Below are 22,183 nucleotides of genomic sequence, written 5' to 3' on the forward strand. Positions count from 1 at the left end.
ACAAGGCAAAGTGTGTTTAGTTTTTCGCAGTTGTGTAATTAGTTTTTGACGAAAACTTTCATCTTGTCTAGCGAGGGAACATCTATGGACTTCGGACTGATTTATTATGAGTCGAGTATCTTCGCCTCTTTTGCTATTCTTAGGTTATGTTGCTGTAAGTGTAATGCTAATCTCACTGAATGTAGGGCAAGGGGTTTTGCTGTTGAATTTATTTGGAGGAAAGGGCATTAAATTAGTGTTTTCAGCCCTTTTGCGGAAGAGTGGTCATAGTCGAAGTTTAAATTTCGAATATTTTGTAATAATTATAGTGAGCTGAAACTTTGAAACGTAGTTGTTTTAGTCCATGTTATAAAAAAAGTATTAGGGTGTTTGAAAAGTCATGACGTATTTTTTATTTTTATTTTGTCGTCTTTGTTGTTGTTGTTGATGACTAATGCTCACTTGTTCTGACCTATCAGCAGCGCAAGCCCACGAAATTCCTCGTGGGAAGCAGCGCAAGATACAGGGGTTGGACAAAAATATGGAAACACCTTTAAAAAAACATGTTTCTTTGCTTAATATGGTGTAGGAAACCCGTTGGCATCCAAAACAGCTTGCAGTCTTCTCGGAATGGATAAATACAGTTCCTGTATGTTTGCCAAGGGAATATTATACCATTCTTCCTGCAAAACGGTGGCAAGTTCAGATAACGATGTTGGCGGGTGGATAACGAGAACGCACTTTCCGTTCCAATGCAGACCACAAAGGTTCGATTATATTCAGGTCTGGTGACTGTGGTGGCCAGGGGAAATGGGACAACTCATCCTCGTTCTCAGAAAACCAGTCCTGGACAGTGTGAGCTGTGTGAACAGGGGCTTTGTCGTCTTGGAAGACACCATCACCATCGGGGAACAAAGTTTGTACCATGGGATGAACTTGATCGGCCAAAATGTTCGCATAAGTCTTGGCAGTCATGTGCCCTGACACAGTTATCATGGGGCTAGCAGAGAACCACGATATGGCTGCCCAAACCATAACAGAACCCCCGCCATGTTTCACTCTTGGCAACAAGCAGTCTGTATTATAAGCTTGACGTAAACTCGGCCAGAAGTGGGAAACAATGTGAAAGAAGACTCGTCAGACCATATTACTCGCTTCCACTGCTCTATAGTCCAGGCTTTATGATTTAAACACCGCCTTTTCCTGTTACGGGCTTTAGCATCACTGATGAGTGGCTTCTCAATTGCAGCACGGCCAGCAATTCCCTGTTTATGAAGCTCCCTTCTAATTGTTTTGGTACTCACAGGGTTCGGTAACACAACATTCATTTCAGCAGTAACTTTTGCAGCTATGGTCTTCTTATTTTTCGTCACAATTGCCCTTAATGATCGTCTGTCACGATCACTCAGGACACACTTTCGTCCGCGCTGTGATTTAGCAGATGATATTTTTCCGCTTTTCAAATATGCGGAATAAATCTTCGATACAGTACCTCTTGAAACACTAAACACCTCGGCTACCTTGCTTACGGAAGCATTTACCATACGTGCTCCAACAATTTGCCCACGTTCGAAGTCTGTTAACTCTGGCATAATGCAATGACAACCTCGCATAACAGTACTCCGGCAACAACTGAACTGTTTAGCACATTTACGAAGTTGTATAGGTGGCGTCAGTAGTCAAAAACGCCAGCGCCGCCAACATATTTCATTAAAATCAATCTTTCTTTTCAAACATGCATTTCACAAGGTGTTTCCATATTTTTGTCCATCCACTGTACGTCTACCGTTGGCAACAGCCTTGAGCACCTTACAGGTTTAGCTCAGTTTCGCCTGCAATTTTGATAAAGAGCTGGGAGGCCTCTTTCCCTACCATCAACCTCTCGAGAGGACTTTCGACTCGCCGCATATTTAGAGTGCCCCTATGCCGCACGGACCCTATACATTTACAAACATCCAGGGCTTCTACAGGATTCCGACCCGGGTTATGCGTCGCGGCAGTCAGCGGCGCTAACCACTATACCGATTGGGCGGCTCAAAGGTCTTTTGTTTATATAAATAATGATCAGTGAACAGTATATTGCCTTTTTTATTCGATAACTTTTTTGCTTCTGTTAATGAGCTTCGTAATTCCTCTCTGGCAAAAGAACGTAGCTTTATCAATGAAAAGTTGAACAAGGTGCTGATTTACGGCCTTATGTGAATTGAATATTATATCAAGACACCGAAATAAGTGAAAGTCTGAGAGCACAAAATCAATCAAGCAAGCATGTAACGCGTGGCAGCACTTTTAACAAAAACTACTACAATAATCCTGTGGCATAGTTGTGGTGTAATTGCACCCGGTCCATGGTTCCATGTTCGACCGCGAACAAGACGTAGCGATTTTTTCGAGTTCCTTCGCTGCCATTTTCTATATTTGACAGTTAAGTTAAACTAGTGGACGGTGACTTGCCTCCTGACTTGAATTTGTAGACTGGAAGTCGTTTTTTCTCTCACCAGTCGTCTTTGAATGAGAAGGGGAGATACAAGGAATTAAGACATCCCGATGAACTTTCATGTGATGCATCTGTCAATGCATCAAACTTTAGTTGGTAGGATATCCCATCTCCAACTCCAGCTAAAGCACAATGCGAACAAAGAATGATTTTAAGTTCAAACGTCTCTTTGCTCCCCAAGCTGGTCCATAGCTGAAACTTGACTGGGCACCCTTCTTGGTTCCTAAGAAGTGTGTACCCCTCTTGGGAACCGAGTTGCCCAACTCGTGTTCATACTGACAAGGAAAAAAAAAAGAAAGATAGTTTAAGCTTTAAAGCTTTATCAAAATGTAGAACACCAGAATTATTAAGTAATTTCTTTTAGAAATACACTTTCGCGAAGCAAATTTCAAGTCGTAGCATTTCAACTTTCATAATTTTTGTCAGGCGATCAAACTTGTGTGTGGCCTCGCGTTATCGGAATGGAATGCAGTTCTTATACGCTTAATGAGCTCTGAAAGTTTCCAGAAGATGGATTCGTTAAAGCTATCCACTTTGCGGCAGCCCAACATTTGGCTCATTGGTAGGAGCTTGGAAGGAAGACCTGACAAGACGAAGCCTCGGTTTTTAGAGGATTGGTCAATACGGCCCCTAGTGTATATATCGTTGCATTCTACGGGTTCATGGATTTGGAGTAACTGATGATAACACATGTTGAAAATCAAAACCCAATTTATTCGTTAGTATTACACAGGACAGTTCCAAAGACATGTTAACAGTCGTAAAAAAAATTCGCTGAAACAATCACAGCTTTCAGGCTATAACGGTGAAAGCATTCAAGTTCAGCTCCCGACTCGGACGATCGCTCTCAAGCTAATCTTTCTTCTCGTACAGGCAAATTATATATAGCTTTAGTTTACCTTCGAGAATATTCCCAAAGAAACCGCTAAAAATTGCGTTCTTGAATGTTCTCGCTCCGTCTATGACATATCGCCACTTTTGTCGCCAAACATCTCAAAATGGGCTATTTCATGCCAAATGGGGCAATCTGGCTTTTGCTACCACGTTCTGGCAATCATAACCTCGCTTTGCGGGGAGGCTATCTCGCCGCAGCTGCGTATTTCGCAACAATATCATACATTTGGGATTTGACATTCTGGACTGAGCTAAGGAAGGATGGATTTTAATATAAGGTTTCACCTGAGTAGCGTCTTTGCTTATAAAATCTTTGCTTAAAAAAAAAAAAAAAAAAAAAAATGCTACGAAAATTTGCGGAGTTTTGTTCTGTCACTTTCAAAATAATTATATATATATTTTTTAAATCCCTAAACTAATTGTATTTTTTTTAAGTTTCCAGATGCGCTGAAACACTCTCCTGTCTATTTTCGAATTAAGATCAATTTCGTCGTAGAATCCGATGAAAAAAATATATAATTTCAAATCAATTTCAGCTCACATTTTGTGTAATTAGTTGAGTGTCTCTTACAAAAAAATTAATGTTGCGGATATTTCTGCTCGAAAAAGAAGATCCTTTATGTGGCTATTGCATAAAAATGTATTATTATTTATTGTATGCATAAAGAAGAACTTTGAATCTGGAAAATCCATTTGGATAATGATCTATGGACTTTAGTAATAGTTTGCTACTCTTTTATTAAGTGTATTATATTTCTTTTAAATATTCATCATGATTTATTATTCATCAGATACCAGTTTGTCGAATACAAATTGCTTGAACGATCTGTAAAGGAAGCCGAGTCCTTTATGTCCACGGGAAATTTGACCTTTAAGTTTCTTTCATATTACAATATTTTCGTGGCCTTTGATATGATATGCGCATTTTTTATATCTTGTGCCACATGCACTAAGAATGGATGAACCTTCTTGCGCATGTGTTGCAGCGTAACTTTGATATATTTGAAAAAAAAAAGGGGGGGCACTACATTCAACCAGGGCAGAATTCCATAGGGAGGAAGCGGTTCCATCTTTACATTATTCTTCCCTACTCACTCCCAGAAAAGAATTTCTCCTTAATATAATATAATCTTTAAGCAGAGATTTACAGTAATCCCATACTAGATGAAATACGGATTTTGACTTCAAATATACGTCTTCTTTTCTTTGCTTCCCCTCCCCTTCTTTTTTCCTGTCATTAGGCTTCTGCATTCTTTGCGATCTTTGCCGAACTGGAAGAACAAACATAATTTTTTTTTTTCTTTTATGCGGGTAGACCTTGCGTTGCATTTTTCATAATGGTGCCCGGGTACATCGTTGGATGCTCATTATTTTATTTATTTTATTATTCTCGTCCCTCTTCTCATCCGCTTAAAGCCGTTTCTTCGCTTCTCTTCTATTATTTATGTGGATAAGTAAAGTGAGTGTCTCAGCCATGAAGTGAAAGAGAATGCTGCTTGTATTATAATAAATTCCGAAAAAGTTATCTCCGCAGATGAAATGATTTGCTTTTTCGTAATAGGTCGAGACAGTTACTTCAGTGTTTTAAGTAAGGGATGTTTTCCTTGCTATTATATTTCTTCCTATCGTCTTTCCGTAAAAGAAGAGGGTAAAAGTATAGTACAGTTTTTATTGTAGAAGAGGCTGAATGTTCGCATTACTCAAGATACTACACACGATGCTCTATATGCTCGTTGAATACAATATTCTGCCCGCCTTTGAGTGTCTGCCTAAAGCCCTAGAAAAATGAAAACCTACACTATTTTGTAAACGTTCTTTCTATGTGTTCTTGTGGTGTAGCTGTCAGCGTCACAATAATCTCGGCCGACCAGCGGTCGAGGGGTAAAGTTCCTGAACACTAGTTTGATCCGAGGTTTGAACCCGCGAACCGGCTGGCTGCATGGCCGTTTTAGTGGTTTTTCTCACGGATAACGGGTATACAAGCCAGTTAAAGTTCTCCACGAAGGCATCCCTCCACTTAGCCCTCAAGACTTTGCCGTAATCTTATAAAATCAAAACTACAATAATCCTGTGGCATAGTTGTGGTGTAATTGCACCCGGTCAATGGTTCCATGTTCGACCGCAAACAAGACGTAGCGATTTCTTCGATTTCCTTCGCTGCCATTTTCTGTATTTAGCAGTTAAGTTAAACTAGTGGACGGTAACTTGCCCCCAGACTTAAATTTGTCGACTGGAAGTCGTTTTTTCTCTCCCAGTCGTCTTTGAATGAGAAGGGTAATACGAGGAATTAAGACATCCCGATGAACTTTCATGTGATGCATCTGTCAGTGCATCAAACAGTAGTTGGTAGAATTTCCCATGTCCAACTCCAGCTGAAGCACAATGCGAACAAAGAATGATTTTAAGTTCAAACGTCGCTTTGCTCCCCAAGTTGGTCCATGGCTGAAACGTGACTGGGAACTCTTCTTGGTTCCCAAGAGGTGGACCCTTTTAGGGAACTGAGGTGCCCAACTCGGGCTTATACTGAAAAGGAAAAAAAGAAAGTTACCTAAAGCTGTAAAGCATTATCAAACGGTAAGACACCAGAATCACTAAGTAATCTCTTTTAGAAATACACTTTCGCGAAGCAATTTGTGGAGCAATTCGAGACTCAAAAGTTGTTCGTAGCTCTGCCTGATAATTAGAAGCAAGGTAAGGGATGACTAGGAATCTTCTGCTTACGCGAACGGTAAAATACAAATGATTTACCCTTCGTGTCCAATTTGAGCTGCCACCTGATTATGGTAACCTAGCTGGATAAATATTGCAGGTGATTCAATTTTCGATAACTTTTGCTTGAGTCCGATAGCGACTTAAGAGGATAAGAGGCCCCTTCACCGCTGCATTTGGTCAAAGCATTATCTGTTCTCCAAGAGAAAAGGCAACATGAAGAGTGTTTCAAGTCAAATAAATTAATCAAGATAAAAATTAAGAGTCGGGTCATTAAACAAAAGTTTTCCATAACCTGTGATTGTCAATTGTTATTTCATTTGATCAAAGCCCGCGGAAAAGACGAGTTCTAGTTCTTAACGGGGGCGTTCATATTTATTTCTGCGCCATCGCTTAAAAATAAAAATTTTTAATTTGTTGTTGTTCATCGCCAAAGACTAGCAGAGCTAAATCAGATCCATGACATTATGAACCTTAAACAAAGAAAGTCTATGTAAACAAAGAACAATACATATTCTTTGCCTTAAAGAAATCCAAAACCAACAAGGAGCTGTCTGTAAGATCCCGCCTAGAGAAAGCAAGAATCACTTGGAGAGGAACACTTGGTGCAGATTTCAAAACGCTTTGAACCCTCAAATGTCAAAAATCTAAGATGCCCACTGAGGAAGAAATGGAGGCAATGGAGCTGACTCAGCTCCCCATAATGATTTGTGAGCGCAAGATGGAAAGAAGGATAATTTTTACTTCCATATTTTTTATTAATTAATAAATTTTTGCTGAGAAAATAAAAAGGAAACTTAAGCATAGAAAATTAATGCAACTTATAGCACTTAATAGAATTTTAAACCGACATTGTTAACTAACAAAGGCCATTAATAAATCATTTTTTATAAAGTTTTAATGGTAATTTTTCATGAAAAGTATAATCTATAAGTTGCATTTCATTTTCTATGCTTAAGTTTCCTTCTTACTTATTCAGCAAAAATTTATTAGTTAATAAAAAAATGTGAAATTAAAAATTATCCTTCTTTACACATTGCGCTCACAAAACATTATGGGAATATCCATTTATAATTATTAAAACCTGAAAAAAGTATATTTGCGATGTTATCGACATGCGATGATTTGTAGATACTTTAGTTTTTACCACGATATTTTCGACGACGATGTTTTTAAACTGCGAAGTTTTTGAACCGCTTTATTTTCGACGGCGATGTTTTGTACCACGATGTTTTAGAACTGCGATGTTTTCTCTTTGCGATGTTTTCTCTTACGATGTTTTGTAGCACGACGTTTTCGCCTTGCGATGTTTTTGCCGCGATGTTATCGGCGGACACCATTTGTAGATTATGGAACACATTTTTCCCCTTTTCACAGCGAACAGATATTTTATATCGTAATATAAAATTCCTTCGGGAGAATGTAAGCAAGTAAATATTATGATAAACTAATTGCTTCCTCATTTATCTGAGATTGGGTTTTGTTAACAAAAGTTCGGAAGTATCTTAAGAGGAAAAATATAGAATGTCTATGTCTTGAAGTAACATGGATTTTAATTTATTTCTGACGCTGACTTTAAAAAGCAATAAAGCGTAAAGAAATGCAAATCACTGTATTAGAGATAACTCAGAACTTTCTCTGTTATTTCGTATCCATGCAGATTTAATTTATTTTAAAGTTTTTGCATACAGAAGTTGTTTTTTAAACTGACGAACTATTTTTCGAATCCATCACACGTGCAGTTTTTCTATGTAGTAGAGTCATTTTAAAATAAAATTTATTATTGTATGTTTTGCGAATATTTTAATAATAAAAGTCAAGCATTTTTCTAAAACAAAAACGCCGTATTGGAATTTACATGCTCTTTCGAGTTAATTTGCTTTCAGTTTATAAATCAATCACAAATATTTTTTCATTGTATTGAAAAATATTTATATACTTCGATTATAACTTACTAAATAATACTGTACGTTCAAGTCTACATTTAGATTAGGCATAAGCAGCGCATAATATAGTGTAGATTTAATCAGAAAGAAATCAGTCGTTAAATGTTTTGGATCCCCCCCACTACGTTTTTTCCCCTTTTTTAGCCCAAAGGAGCGTTAACCAGAAGGGATATTAATCTGAAAACGGGATTTTGCGTTGTATCACTGTAAAAGTCTGAATCACTTTTCAGTTGTTGCCTCCAAACATTGTCGCCATGTGTTACATTTAAAGAAATTAAATAATGAAGAATTTGCATATGCACGTTTTTCACATTATAAAAAAACAGCGATACCTAGAGCCGTCAAATTTTGGAAAACGTAGTCCTCCACCCGAATATGGACACCTTGGAAGCCCGAAATTTTAAATTTCGAATTGTTTTTATTGTGTATTTTATAGATTGCAAATCTTTAATATTTTTTTTTTTTTTAATTTTCAAACTTAATGATTTCAAAGCGAATGGCAACATTGTACAAGAAAAACCATTTTTATCTCCAGCACGCGAGACTGTGTATCGGAAATTCTAAACATGAGCTGTTTTTAAAAATTTTTACCCAAAGGAAAATTAGTCCAAATCCTTTTGAAACATGTATGTGTATGCAAATGAAATAAAAATTAAAAAAATTGGAGGGCGTTAGCCTAGAAGATCTGTTACTTTTGAAACGACATTTTGCATCGAATCACTTAAACGCGATGTATCGCTTTTCAGATTGTTGCTACCAAATATTATCGCCCTGTGTTATATTCGAAGAAACTAAATAATGAAGAATCTACATGAATGTATGTATTTTTGTCACTGTGAAAAAACAACGGTGCATAGAGTCATCAAATTTTGGATAACATAGTCCTCCACCCGAACATGGGCGCCTGGAAACCCGAATTTGAAATTTCGAGTTTGTCTTATTGTTTGTTTTATGTTTTTTAAAACTTTAATGAATTTTTCATTAAAAAACTCAACAATTTCAAAGCAAGCAGTGGCAACACTGTAGGGAATAAAAATTTTTTATTTCCAGCTCCCGAGATATTCTGAAGGTACGCTGTGCCACCATAAATTAATACTTGAAAAAAATTGTCTCCCAAATATTTTTTACTGATTTCACATGAATATTTAATTTACTTAATTTTCATTTTTATCTTCTCCTTTTCTTTCATTTATTCGAGATAAATGCCAGACTAAGGAGGAGTTTCTTTTAAACAAGAAAATACACTAATCTATTTATATAACAAAGTATTTTATTCGTTTTTAATCACTTTCTAGCTCACCATTTTAATTGTTTTAGTCTCATATTGAATATACTGATTTAATCACCATTTTAATATACTACTGTTTATGAAAATTACACCATGAAGGAATCATCAAAACTGTATGAAATTTATTCTACATGTGAAGTGTAATGATACAAAAAAAGGGTTAAATTTACAGAGCAGTACAAGAATATTAGGTGTCAAAAATGAGCATTTGGTAAAGCAACCATACGCTAGAGCTCATATTTGGCTTGGCTTTGAATCAAATTTTGAACGTGTACAGGAACAGCTTTCCACATTGCTTTTATTCGAAATAAAAGTTTACCTGTGTTTACCTCCTTCCTCGATCCTTTAACGAATTGATCTATAGTTTCTAATGTGTATATTGTGGATGGTCCTTCGCAAAGACTTCTTTCTGTTCAGCAGACAGTTACTAAGTTTTGGATATTTCTGCTTCTTTCATCGCCATAATTTTTGCCTTTATCACATTCTACCCTTTTCTTTCTTTCTTCTTTATTTAATTTTACATTTCCAACATTAATAGAAATTGTGCATTACATAGTTAGTGAGCATAGTGTATTCGACTATGCTCATTAATAATAATAGTATATTCGACTATATGAATACAAAAGCGTTGATTGCATTCGCATGTTAAAGCTTTAGAACTAAGTTTGAAATAATCACAATGAAATATTGTGATTGTGTTAGATTTAGAATAGCTGTTGCAATTTAACATTAATGTTTTCTGCTGCTAGTATGTTCTGAAAATGGTACGAGTCCATTATGTTACTATAATAACAAAATTTAGAAAACATAACTAAACCAGAGCTCAAACTTTATTCACAGTTGATTATGCAGGAATTTCTCCCCCCCCCCCGAAAAAAAAAAGGTTGAAAGATAATAATCAAATGGTACTGTTTCATTTTACAGGCCGACGAAACTTTTTATAGTCGAAGTGAAATGGCCTACGTAGGAAACTAACTTTTGTTACTGTTCATTCCTATATTCAAGGCTGGTAGGTAATTTACTGCTGCTGAGTACTCGAAAGCTGTTAATTTTAAGAACTTATCACATGCATCCGACTGCTAAGAATACTTTTTTTGGGGGGGGGGCGGTTGTTTTCTGACTCAAGTGAATTTGTTCTACTTGGATAGGACCTAACCCAGTCTAACAATGTAAGTTGACAAGGAAAGGTTAAGACACAATAACACGCCGAATAAATACTAATTCAACAACAAAAATCAAACAACAAAAATCAGCGTTATATTTACAAAATTTTCACAGGACTAGTTTCGATGGTTTTACCGAACCACCATCTTCAGCTGCAAAACCGCAAATGAACAAGATAGGAAATAATGATTAGATAAGATAAGAAAGCCTGGACAAGAATAAGCAAGTGGCGCCATCTGTTGGCGAAACCAGAACTAAAACATAATTTTCTCTAAAAGCCGAAGGCAAATTTGGGTTGGAATTAGGATCGTTAACTAGAACAGAAAAGGAAACACAGAAGTCTTCTGTTGCTGAACATTGTTGGTCCGAAAATCACACTTTCAATTTTTCTGCTGCTAAAATTATTCAAAAGGCATCTTCCATTGGAGGTCTTCTGTTGCTCAACATTGTTGGTCCGAAAATCACACTTTCAATTTTTCTGCTGCTAAAATTATTCAAAAGGCATCTTCCATTGGAGAACTGGATTTTCTAGAGGCATTTCACATTCATAAAAATCTTTCTGTTCTAGTTAACGATCCTAATTCCAACCCAAATTTGCCTTCGGCTTTTAGAGAAATTATGTTTTAGTTCTGGTTTCGCCAACAGATGGCGCCACTTGCTTATTCTTGTCCAGGCTTTCTTATCTTATTTAATCATTATTTCCTATCTTGTTCATTTGCGGTTTTGCAGCTGAAGATGGTGGTTCGGTAAAACCATCGAAACTAGTTCTGTGAAAATTTTGTAAATATAACGCTGATTTTTGTTGTTTGACTTCTGAATTAAAGGAAAGGTTAGTTTTATAACATGAAGTTAGCATATTCGACCCAATTTTCGAGGATGGCAAAGTCACATAATTATAAGTAGCAGAAGTACTTGTTATCAGAAATATTTACCATTTGTTTTTTACTTATTACGTGCTCCGCCCTTAGGCACTACAAGGAAAGTGAGGGATGCCCCGTGGAGGTTTTTTTTTTTTTTTTTTTTAAAGGAAAACTGGCTCTTATCCACGTTACACATGCAAACGCCCATGCAGCCAGCCCGTTCGCCGGCAGTCGAACCTCGGACCGAACTACCAGTCTTCAACGGCTTTTATCGTTCAGCCGCTGATGGGCAATATTTGCTATTGGAAGACGGTCCCCCCACATATGAAATTGGTTAGTGTATCTTACTGACCGAGTTCAGACCTCAGAGAAGGCATGGATATAAATTGTCTGTCCCTTCGTAGGAGATAACGATGGCCGCCTATTAGGGTGGCCCCATAATAAAATGATCACTGCATCTGCCCATAGTAGTGACTAACGCCTAAAATGGCGACTGTCCTCCATAAAAAAGATGACGCGTGTGTCATTTAGGTTGTATACATTCTATTGCCAATAAGCTAACGGCATTGAATCTTTATCGTCATAAACCAAATAGCTGAACACCATTTTCTCGTATACAGCAACCATACAGTATTTCGCAGGTGTTGATTCTTTTGCCTCGTGTAATAAAGAGGTAAAGTTGTTCAAATGTTTTTCTTATTAACCTTATTTCAGTGGACGCGACTCGCGGACCCCAGAGCAATTTTATGCGGCCCGCGAATACTTTTTATTATGTATTTATTGCAAATAGGGTGCTTATAATTTTACAGACGTAAAGATATGAACTGGACTTAGTGCGCGACTGCTATTGAAGGAAAAAAAGGTAGAAAGAACAGTTTGGGCTTTGTCACCGTGTGTTTATACGTCAGGTCTAGGGTAAGGTAGGAGGATTAGTCAAATTTACTTTGCTGGCTAACAGCAGTAAGCTGAAATTGCCGGTTAAAGTTAAAAATGAATTATTTATTAAGTATATGTCTAAAATTTTATATTTAGCTGTTGGTACGTTTGAATTATAAAGTATAACTAACAGATATTTTTTGCAATTATAAATCTTTAGACCACAAATAGAAAATAAATATGAATTCGAATTTTTTTCCCTTCGTATTATTATTATTATTATTATTATTATTATTATTATTATTTATATATGGTTTGATAAATATTTAGTAAGTGAAATTTTAAATTTATTTTATGGATTTATTCATCCAAAGGGGCTTTGTCCCTGAAGGACTATTCTTTTCGTTTTGCGTTGGTTCACTATAAATGTCCGTTTCAGTTTTCAAACTGTTGCCACCAAATGTTAAGAGTCCTACATTCTAATTATTGTTAATAATGGAATTTGTTTTATTATCGATTTCATATTTTCTAAAACTTTAACGAAGTTTTGATTAACAGACTCAAGTATTTCAAAGCGAGCAATGGCAACGTTGTACAGAAAAAACATTTTTGTCTCCAGCGCGCGAGACTCTGTATCGGAAATTCTAAATATAGGCTCATTTTAAAATTATTTTGCGACATTGCTCTTGAACTGAATTTTATGGTTTAAGTGCAAAGAAACGTGATATTTAGTAAATAAAGGTAACAGAAAAAATGTTAAAAACGCCCCTTTGGACGTAATTTAAAATGTGAAACCTTTAAGATTTTTATGTTTTTTAATTTATTTATTTTTTATTAATTTATTAAATTTTTTTCCCCGGTCAGCTGCTTTCGTATCGAGCATTCGCCCATATGCTATATGATTTTGAGTTACCACTGCTTTATTGTATCATGAGAGTTTTGGAAGGAACAACGTTCTAGCGAAAACTTACTTGGGGGGGGGGGGAACTATGAAGATTCATTTCGAAGGCAACCGAATTCAAGACGTGCTATCAGTACTCAGTGTCTTGTCCTCTTTGGTCCGTTAATTCATTTACGAAATGAGTTAATTACCCTATCCAGTTTGGAAGATTTTTTTTCCTACTTTAATTTCTTATGGTATCAATGGACCTAACCTTAGGCTGAAAAAGCTATTTGGGGGAAAATATGCAGGATTCTCTTGATAATTATTTTCGAAAATATCTTTTTATATTTATTTCTCTTTTAGTAATTATACTAGCAGCTACGCAACAAGCCTTCGTCTGGCTTTTAAATGTATCGGAAAAATGCCTGAACACCAAATGTTAAATTAAAAAACTGCGCAGAATTTTACTCTGCAGAACAACTTCATAAAAAATGTATCACATATTAAAAAAATTACAATGGAATAAGCAATATTCTTTAATACAAATATTAATTATCCTAATAAGTAAATTAACCAACTTCCCCTTGCCTTTTCTCAACAAACGTCCAATGTCCAAAAGAAACATTAAATTTAAAAGCTCCATGGCTCCCAAATTTTCAGCTCCATGGTAAATACAAGAATAATAAAAACAGAAGTGACCGTTAGAAATCTTTAGAATTTGTATACTCGTTGCCAACTTTGAAATGCATTTTTTTTTTTTTTTTTTTTTTTTACTTTTTTAAAATGCAACTATTTTAACAATTTTAAAAGTAAACATTGGCAACTTCATATAAATCATTTCTCTTGGCGAATTTAGCAGAACATTTTGCGACGACTCCGGTCCAATAACAGAACAGTACCGTATTGTTTAATGTTGATTAAATACATTATCATAAACTTATGCCATTTAAATCAAAAGGGTATCGTTAATGTAACTTCGAAAACGGGCTAAACTATTAGCTGTTATGCAAAGAATGAATATAATCGCATTTGAATCAATCTTAATCCAAACAGAATATGCAAGAGTATGGTCCCTTTTAATTCTTACAATCGGTAGTCTTTAGGTTAGAAAGGGCGGTTTGATTTTAGCTTCGAAAATAAACTCAAAGGACTTAAGCTAGGAGAAAACGACTAGAGTCTTTAAAATTGAATTATTTACCAAAAGGTACACCAGAAAGTAATAAATCAAATAAGTAGATCTTGCATTAGAGCAAATGCCTATTTCTTCATTTTTCTTTCAGTTTTTTGAATGATTCCTTTGTTAGCTCAAGGTACAAAAGTAAAGGATTACTGGTTTAAGCTTCTGGCCAATAATTGTTTGTTCATCATTTACGTTATTGGCCTCAATTCTTTCTGCTGACTGGATTCCGTTGGTTCCACCACCCCCTTTCTTGTTTCCGTTAGATAGGGTAGAGAAAAAATACAGATGACGATAAATGTGATCACGAGGGTCCATTATTTCGCTTTCTTTTCCATGCAATTTGCGATTAGTTTTCCAGTTGTTTTGCGGCAAGGCTGCTGGGTTTGGATCATAAAGGAGTTTCAATTTTGTGTGGGCCAAATTGGTAGAACATAATTCTTTTCTGTCTTGATCAGGCCTAGAAAACAAAAAAAAAAAAAAAAAGAAAAGGGGAAAATTTTCAAAGAATGCCGAAACATAGTATGTCAGATAAGTTGAAAAAATTTTTGTTTTATACTCCTCATGCGAATTGTAATAATTCTTAATCTTTTATATGCAGGATTAATATTTACAAAATTGCGTATACAAAACACCGATTAGATGGTTGAACTAGTACTTGAATACAGACAATCTCTTATAACATATTTTCTCCCTTCTTTCTGCATGCCTTCGTTGTGTAACGGTAGCACACTCGGCGTGTGTTCAAGAGGTCCAGGTTCGAGTTCCGGCGAGTGCATTGCACATTTTTCACACCTCCTGTTTTAACATAACTAATGACGGCTAATCTTTGGAATATGGTAACAGGTAGTTTGGCGACATTTTGGTAAGGCGATAAAGGTTACTAGCTAGGACTTTAGCAGTGTACATGGATAAAGTTAAGAGTGTCGCAATGCCATTTTTGTGCAATTATGGGATATTTTTTTAAGTGAAAATAGGTCGACGTGTACATGGATGATACCGTGTATGTGCAATTCTTAAAAACGCGGCAAGCAGTTTGCGATTTTGCTCTTTCTGTCAATTTCGCACCTAATCTTCGTCATGATTAAGCACTTTTGTTCCATACAAGTTCTAGCATAAGCGTAATTCGGCTAGCAGATTGTTGGAAAAAAAATGCTGAGTAAAAAAAAAAAAAAAAAAAAAAAAAAAAAAAGCAAACATGCCTTTACTTCGTGAAACAAAATGGCGTCCAAAACAAAACTAGCAGGTTGCTGTAGCAGGGTTGTTCGCCAAATTTTCGCCAAAAAATCGCCAAGTTACCATAATCCAAAGATTAACCCTAATGACTCTACAGTATTTGAATACATAAAAATCTCCTTTTAGACGACCGATGATAGGATATTCATCTAACGAAATTTTTATATTGATTTCTATTTGCAGTCGATTCCTATTTTTCTGTATGCAATTTTATTTCCACCTTTTTTTTTTTTTTTTTTTCTTTGGAAAAAGATTTGAAGAATTAAAGTTTGAATAACAGTTTACCGAAGGAGGGTAAAAATAATGTTGATCATTTTTTGTAATGATATTTGGCTGCTAATGCATGCAGAATTTAAGACGGCAGTGGCCACCACTTTAAACGCCGCATGCGCTAGTACACAAACTGAAACTGAATTCGTTGCTAAAGCATGAAATCTAAACGAGCAGTGAGTTACTTCTGCCACCCGAACGGTATAGTGGTTAGGAGTGCCTACGTTACCGAAGGGCCTGGTTTCGAATCCCCGAGAAGGCATGGATGTTTATAAATGTATAATGTCTTTCCGGTAAGGGGGCACTCGAAATACGTGGCGATCCGAAAGTCCTCTAGAGAGGTTGTGGTAGGGGCAGAATGCTGGGAGACCGTGAGATCTGTCCCCCCGGGGTTCTATCCATCACTACAGTTGGGGCGGAAATGAGCGAAGTGGTGTGGTGTGGTGTTGGTTTATTTAATTATGGCAAAGTACACTAGAGCTATCTGCCTAAGGGGAGGGATGCCTTCGTGGAGGGCTTTCTAAGGAAAACTGGCACACGGGGAAAACCACGAAAACACTCATGCAGCGAGACCGTTCGCGGGATTCGAACCTCGGACCGAACTATCAGTGTTCAGCGACTTTACCGCTCTGCCGCTGGTGGGCCGAAGTGGTACTGTTACCTGCATGTTGCTCAAGGCTCTAGCCAATGACAGGCGCAGTGTTGTTGTCCTTCCCATGATAAATTTTGCGGATTCTGGTCACTGACAAACAAGGGGAGGTAAGTCACAACGCAACATCAGTTACTTCTTTCTGCGATCACAGAAGATTGCATGCTTGCCAATGTAATTAACAGGCTGTGAACCTGTAATAATTAGCTGGCATTAATGTGACTTTATTTCTTGAATAACCAAGCTGGACCCTTTCCTTACCAATTTGGATTCTTTCCTTCGTGTTTCAGGACTTAAAGAGAAAGTTTTGTTACAAATGAATATCATTTTCAGGAAATGAAGTAGCAGCAATGCGTGTAAGCTTTAACTGGATAGATTGGTGGTCCTTACGTTAGTTGGTCTTTATTGTATTGTAACTTAGCTTTGAAAGAGTTACAGATCAAAGAAGTATCCTGGAATATTCCCGAACCGACATTAAGACATTGAAAAAGAGACTTCGTCGACACGTTCGTCGAAGCTGTGCAGTGTAACCAAAAATTTGTGTCAAGTTTTGTAATGGCGTACCTATTGAAGAGAGGTGAAATGATAGCACGAGAAGAAGACAACGGTATTGTGGTCCTAAAATGGAGAGGTGTAGAATATTATCAACAATACATGCACCCATTATGACTGTAAGCTTGGATTCTATTCATCGCGGTCGTCCTCCGAATCAGAAACCTTTTGCGATAATGGTATGTATGTAATAATGGAAAAACTGGCATTGACAGGAGCTACCAAATGTCATATGCCATAATACGGAAAAGCATGAAGTGGTATCGGAAATTAGTACTGCATTTACTCTTAGGAACAACTATAGGAAATGTTCATATCGTGTACCAGAGAGTCACAAATAAAAAAATACAGGGAAGAATATTTCGGGAACTTAGCATCACCGAATGGTTGTCCTTGGGAAATATTACGCCACACAGTAATGGAAACAAAGCTAAAGTGTCTAACCATTTACAGGTTCGTAATAGAATCAGCAGAATTAACCTATGAAAAGGATGTGCGTCTTTTACCAGAAGAAGATGCAACAAGAAGCGAGGAGAAAAATTTCGGGGGGGGGGGAGGAGGGGGAATCTACGACTTGTTCTAGTTGTCGAAAATGAACTCAAATATGTTTAGACCTAACGAATACCATGCCATATATTACAATGTATTATTTTATCCTTAATATAAATTGATAAAACGTATAGTATAATGTGCATATTTTTAATATTTTTATCCGGTATATCCTATATTTATATTTCAGTGCTTTTTTCATTAAATTCCTTTTAAAAATCGAACTGGAAATTCTATTTAACTTATAAGGAGAATTTAACACGAGAATAACTTAAACAAGGAGAATCCCCACGGAAGCGTAACCGTCTCCCATATACGTGTGACGCGGCGACAAACGTGTTAAGGAATGAATGTGTGTGTGATTATGGCAAAGCCTCGAGGACTATCTGCCTAAGGGGAGGGATGCCTTTCGTGGAGGACTTTCTAAGGGAAACTGGCTCGTATACACGTTACACATGGGGAAAACCACGAAAACGCCCATGCAGCCAGCCCGTTCGCGGGATTCGAACCTCGGACCGAACTACCAGCGTTCAGCGATTTTACCGCTCGGCCGCTGGTGGGCCCAAACGTGTTATGGAGAATCCTCATTTGTTTAAGGCTTTATCACAATCTAATAGTTAAGGGCACAACACAATGCTAGAGGCAACCTTTTATTATCGGACCCAGAAGTGTTTCCTATCGTAAAATTTGTGAGAGTCGTTAAGGTGTATCTTTCCAGATGATACTTAAACCATTGCATGTGAAATTAGACATTCTTATTACACACATTCGCAGTAAGTTGCTTTTTCGAAGATTTTAATCGTATGCTATTCTTCGGCAGCCAGTAAGTTAATGAACGTCAGATCACGTGAGAAAAGGAATCAAAGAAGACGGAAGTTCGAGAAGATGTTTAAACAGTACCGTCTGTGCTATGTAAAATGGATCTAGCTCGGCTTGTACATTATAGGATGGTTTTCTTCGAAAACATACATTTTGACCAGACCGCTAAAAGACAGCTAATGACTTTCCACTATGTGTAATAAATACCACAGGAAAGGGTAGGTGGACCCTTTTATTAATCCAAAAAAACTTAAACAGACGATACCAACTCGTACTTACAGAAGCCAATACTTTTGACTTAAAATCAACAATAACGGATAAACTTAAAATCAATGAAGTATAGCCTAACTTATTATAGAAATTTATATCCTGGCAAGGAAATGAAACGAGATTTCATAGAAAAGTAATTTAACTTAACGGGTTAGGAAATGAAAATGAACCTTACAACATTATATTTTCTGATTTCAAATCGCAATCATTTGTTTACTTTTATTTTCAAAATTTCAATTTGAATTTAATAGAATCTGCAAGTTCATAAATTTTGTGGGCGTCTTTAGAATCTCTTTCTTCCCCCCCTCTAAAGTGATAGCTCTCCTAGAGGCACACTCAGGGCTAATTAAAGTAAGAAAGATTTTATAACATACCGCGTTTTTATTCATTTCATTTAGTTAAAGTAATTTTATACATTTAATTGCTTTTTAAAGAAAGTAAAGTTTAAAGTTTCATTATTTTCAATATTTTAATTTCATTATTTTAAATCTTAAATTTCAAAACAAAACAATGTGAGACATCACAGTCTAACCCTTTATAAAAAATCTTTTCTTATTTTCCTTTTATTTATTGATAAAGAAGATAATAAATACGCATTTGTGAAGACAGTATGTGATAAAATCAAGATCAGTAGAATCTGGTCCCTCCCCCAGAATGATGAAATAGAGGGCCTTGAATAAAATATTTTATCTGAACGCAGTAACAACTTGTAAATTGGAATTCCTCTCTTCGAATTCTTTTTTTTTTTCCATCTGTTCCAAACCTACGATTTAGCGATACTTTTTGTACATTTTCCCCACTTTTTTTGGCATTAAGAAACGAGTCCTAGGAGTTAGGGTATTTGTCAGCGGCGGCAAAGATCAAAGGCTTTCGTACCGACCATCGTCCATCTTTTGAAGAAACATTTGACAACTGGCCTCCGATTTCTTTTTTTCTTTTCTTCCAGATATGTTATTTAATTTCGTGCAGAACAGGTTCGAAGGGGGTGCGGCTTTTTTGCAGTGTGAGTCACTATCGGCAAGGATATAAAGATCAGAAGGAAGATATTTCGAAATCGTTTATTCGTGTACAGTTGTATCTTAAACCCGTTGTATGTGCTATAGAATCGGAACAGTTTTTGCTTATACTATTGTTCTAGGGTACTTGCCACATGTGTTGAAAACATGCAATTAATATGTAGTTCCCGTGGCATCTTGTTCAGGTGTCGTGTTCTATCTTATCTTGTTGTAACGTAAAAGAAAGGTAAAGAATATTGTTGGATCGTATGATGGTTCGTCGGTAGAAAACTCTTTTTCCTTTCATGATCTTTGATTACTTTTCTCGACCATTATTGACAATTCTTACCATTTTGACTTATTACAATGAATCTTTTTCGTGGCGGTAACGTTAGAAAGTAACCAATATTTCTGAGAACGTAAAGAGAATCGGTATTGGAACGTCAACTCTGTAAGGCGATCATCTCCATAGAAGACCAAAATCATGTGGAATTGTAGGCGATTGTCTTTAAGACGACTTCTTGTGTTTGATTCCAAATTCTTGGTAGAAAATTTCAGTAATGCACTATTATCAATATTTTGCCTCTGCATCAAATCATGAATATTTATTTATAACAGTAACTTTTTCAAATGTTCACGAGAACTTTAAAATCACCATGTATAATGAGCAGTTTTATGTTGCCCCCCCTACCCAAATGAGACAGTTCTATATCTCCCGTTCTATTCGACCGATTGTCGAAACTTGTGTTCTCGAAAGCGCGATTTAGGATATAAATTAGATTTATAACACAGCATTCTTCCAACATAGGTATTTTGAAACAATATCGGACTTTTTCTGAAATAATAAACCATTTTTTTTAATATTTCGATTCTATAACTCAAATTATGCCAAAGTGGCAAGTTTTGTAAAAATCGCATGGGTAGTTTTTAAAAAATTAGTTCTCAAAATTTTAGATCTTCTATGTTAATTGGATTTTGTATATATTTATTAATCTCTCTTTTTTATTAAACTTATAAAGGTATTTCTCCCATCTTCCTATGCGGTGCGGTGGTCTGCACGCTGGGCGCGTATTCCAGAGGTCCGCGGTTCGATTTCCGGCGAAGGCTTTGAATATTTTTCATCTTTTCTGCTTCCACATTCCCTAATGTCTCTGCAGTGGCGCCCGAACAAAAAAGGTGGTGGATGATGATTCTCCCCACCCAAGGTGGTGATTGGGTCCCCTAAAAACCCGAGTTGCCCTTTAAAGGAGGAGTATATAAGGTATTTCTCCGCCTTCCTGGCATGCCTTCGTGGTGTGGTGGGCTGCACGCTGGGCGCGTATACAGAGGTCAGCGGTTTGATTCCCGGCGAAGGCGCTGCTAATTTTTCATCTTGCCTGCTTCCAAAAAATGCCCAATGTCTCTGGAAATGTATTTGATTCTTTCTTCCACATTTCGAAACTTAGGTTAATTCCAAATAAAATCCGCCCATTTCCTAAATTTCCTAAGATATACCTGAATTTACATATTGGCGCGCTTTGAAATTTGGCATATTTTTTATAAGCGATAATAATGCCAAATGTGGTTTACACACTTTACTAACATTATTTAAAAGTATGCACGATGACTTTTTTTTTCCGTTCGTGTGTAATGAAAAGAAAAAAAAAAAAAAAAAGAAAGGGGAGTAGGTTGCTATAAATTAAGAAGTTCGCCAAGCGAATTACTTTTCGCAAACTTGAATAAAAAAAAAAAAAAAAAAAAAAAAAAAAAGCGCCATAATAAATTTTTAAATTTCTCCATAAATTTCGCACTAAATTTTACAAAATTTAATAATTAGGCGTAATTTAAGTCGTAAAACCAAAATATGGGGGAAAAAAATTGCACGCGCTGAAAATTTGCTGTCAGTAAGTAGTTTTGTAGCGTCTACTAGCTGAAAATTGTGCTTTTGTACAGAAGAAGAAGAACAATTTTAGATCGTATTATGGCTATAAGAAGAAAATTTTATTTGTTCATGATACATGATTATTTTGGTTATTAATAATATTTACTTTATAGTTTGCTACTCTTAGCAGAAAATTGCAATAAAACACATCTTCGTCGCAATTCTTCTTTCCGAGAAATTCTTGAAGAGCTTCTTCCTTTAGGTAATAAATTTTTTTGAATAACTATGCATGACGAATAGTTGCGCAAATAGCTCTACCGTATTATATACATACCTTTCAGAGAATTTTTAATAATAAGAATTTTTAATTACATTCCCAAACATATTCTCAAAACTAAAGACTTAGCATCACTGTAAGAATTTCTTCTTACAAGAAATCATCATATTGTCGCTTGTGTGTATGAGTTTGTAATAAATTGAATGCACACGGGTCCGATGATAGTTTGTTTAAATTTATTGTATCAAAAGAACCACTTCACAGTTCTGGAACTTTCCACAGAAATACTCGTACAGTGTCTACAGTACCACAGAGTAGTTACACTTCAAACTGCTGTGAACGTTAAACACAACGTAATACAAAAGCGTATCTGAATTGTGAAACTATCTCGGAGATTTCTCTATACTCAGACTCACGCTGAAGTAACACCGA

General features: G+C 36.3%; 1 protein-coding gene and 1 long non-coding RNA gene across 2 annotated transcripts in view; one reads left to right on the top strand and one right to left on the bottom strand.

The window, feature by feature from the left end:
- The window catches only part of LOC118192072 (glypican-6-like), a 419,518-nt gene that overhangs the window by 191,939 nt on the left and 205,396 nt on the right, over positions 1-22,183 (top strand). The window lies entirely within an intron of this gene.
- Positions 13,432-22,183, bottom strand: part of LOC118192071 (uncharacterized) — a 296,284-nt gene continuing 287,532 nt past the window's right edge. The window contains exon 3 of the long non-coding RNA XR_015043452.1: positions 13,432-14,733. This is a non-coding gene — a long non-coding RNA (uncharacterized LOC118192071). The remainder of the gene's footprint in view (positions 14,734-22,183) is intronic.

Source organism: Stegodyphus dumicola, chromosome 10, assembly GCF_044657685.1.
Source record: "Stegodyphus dumicola isolate Sdum_Otavi_A_Nest chromosome 10, ASM4465768v1".
NCBI lineage: Eukaryota > Metazoa > Arthropoda > Arachnida > Araneae > Eresidae > Stegodyphus > Stegodyphus dumicola.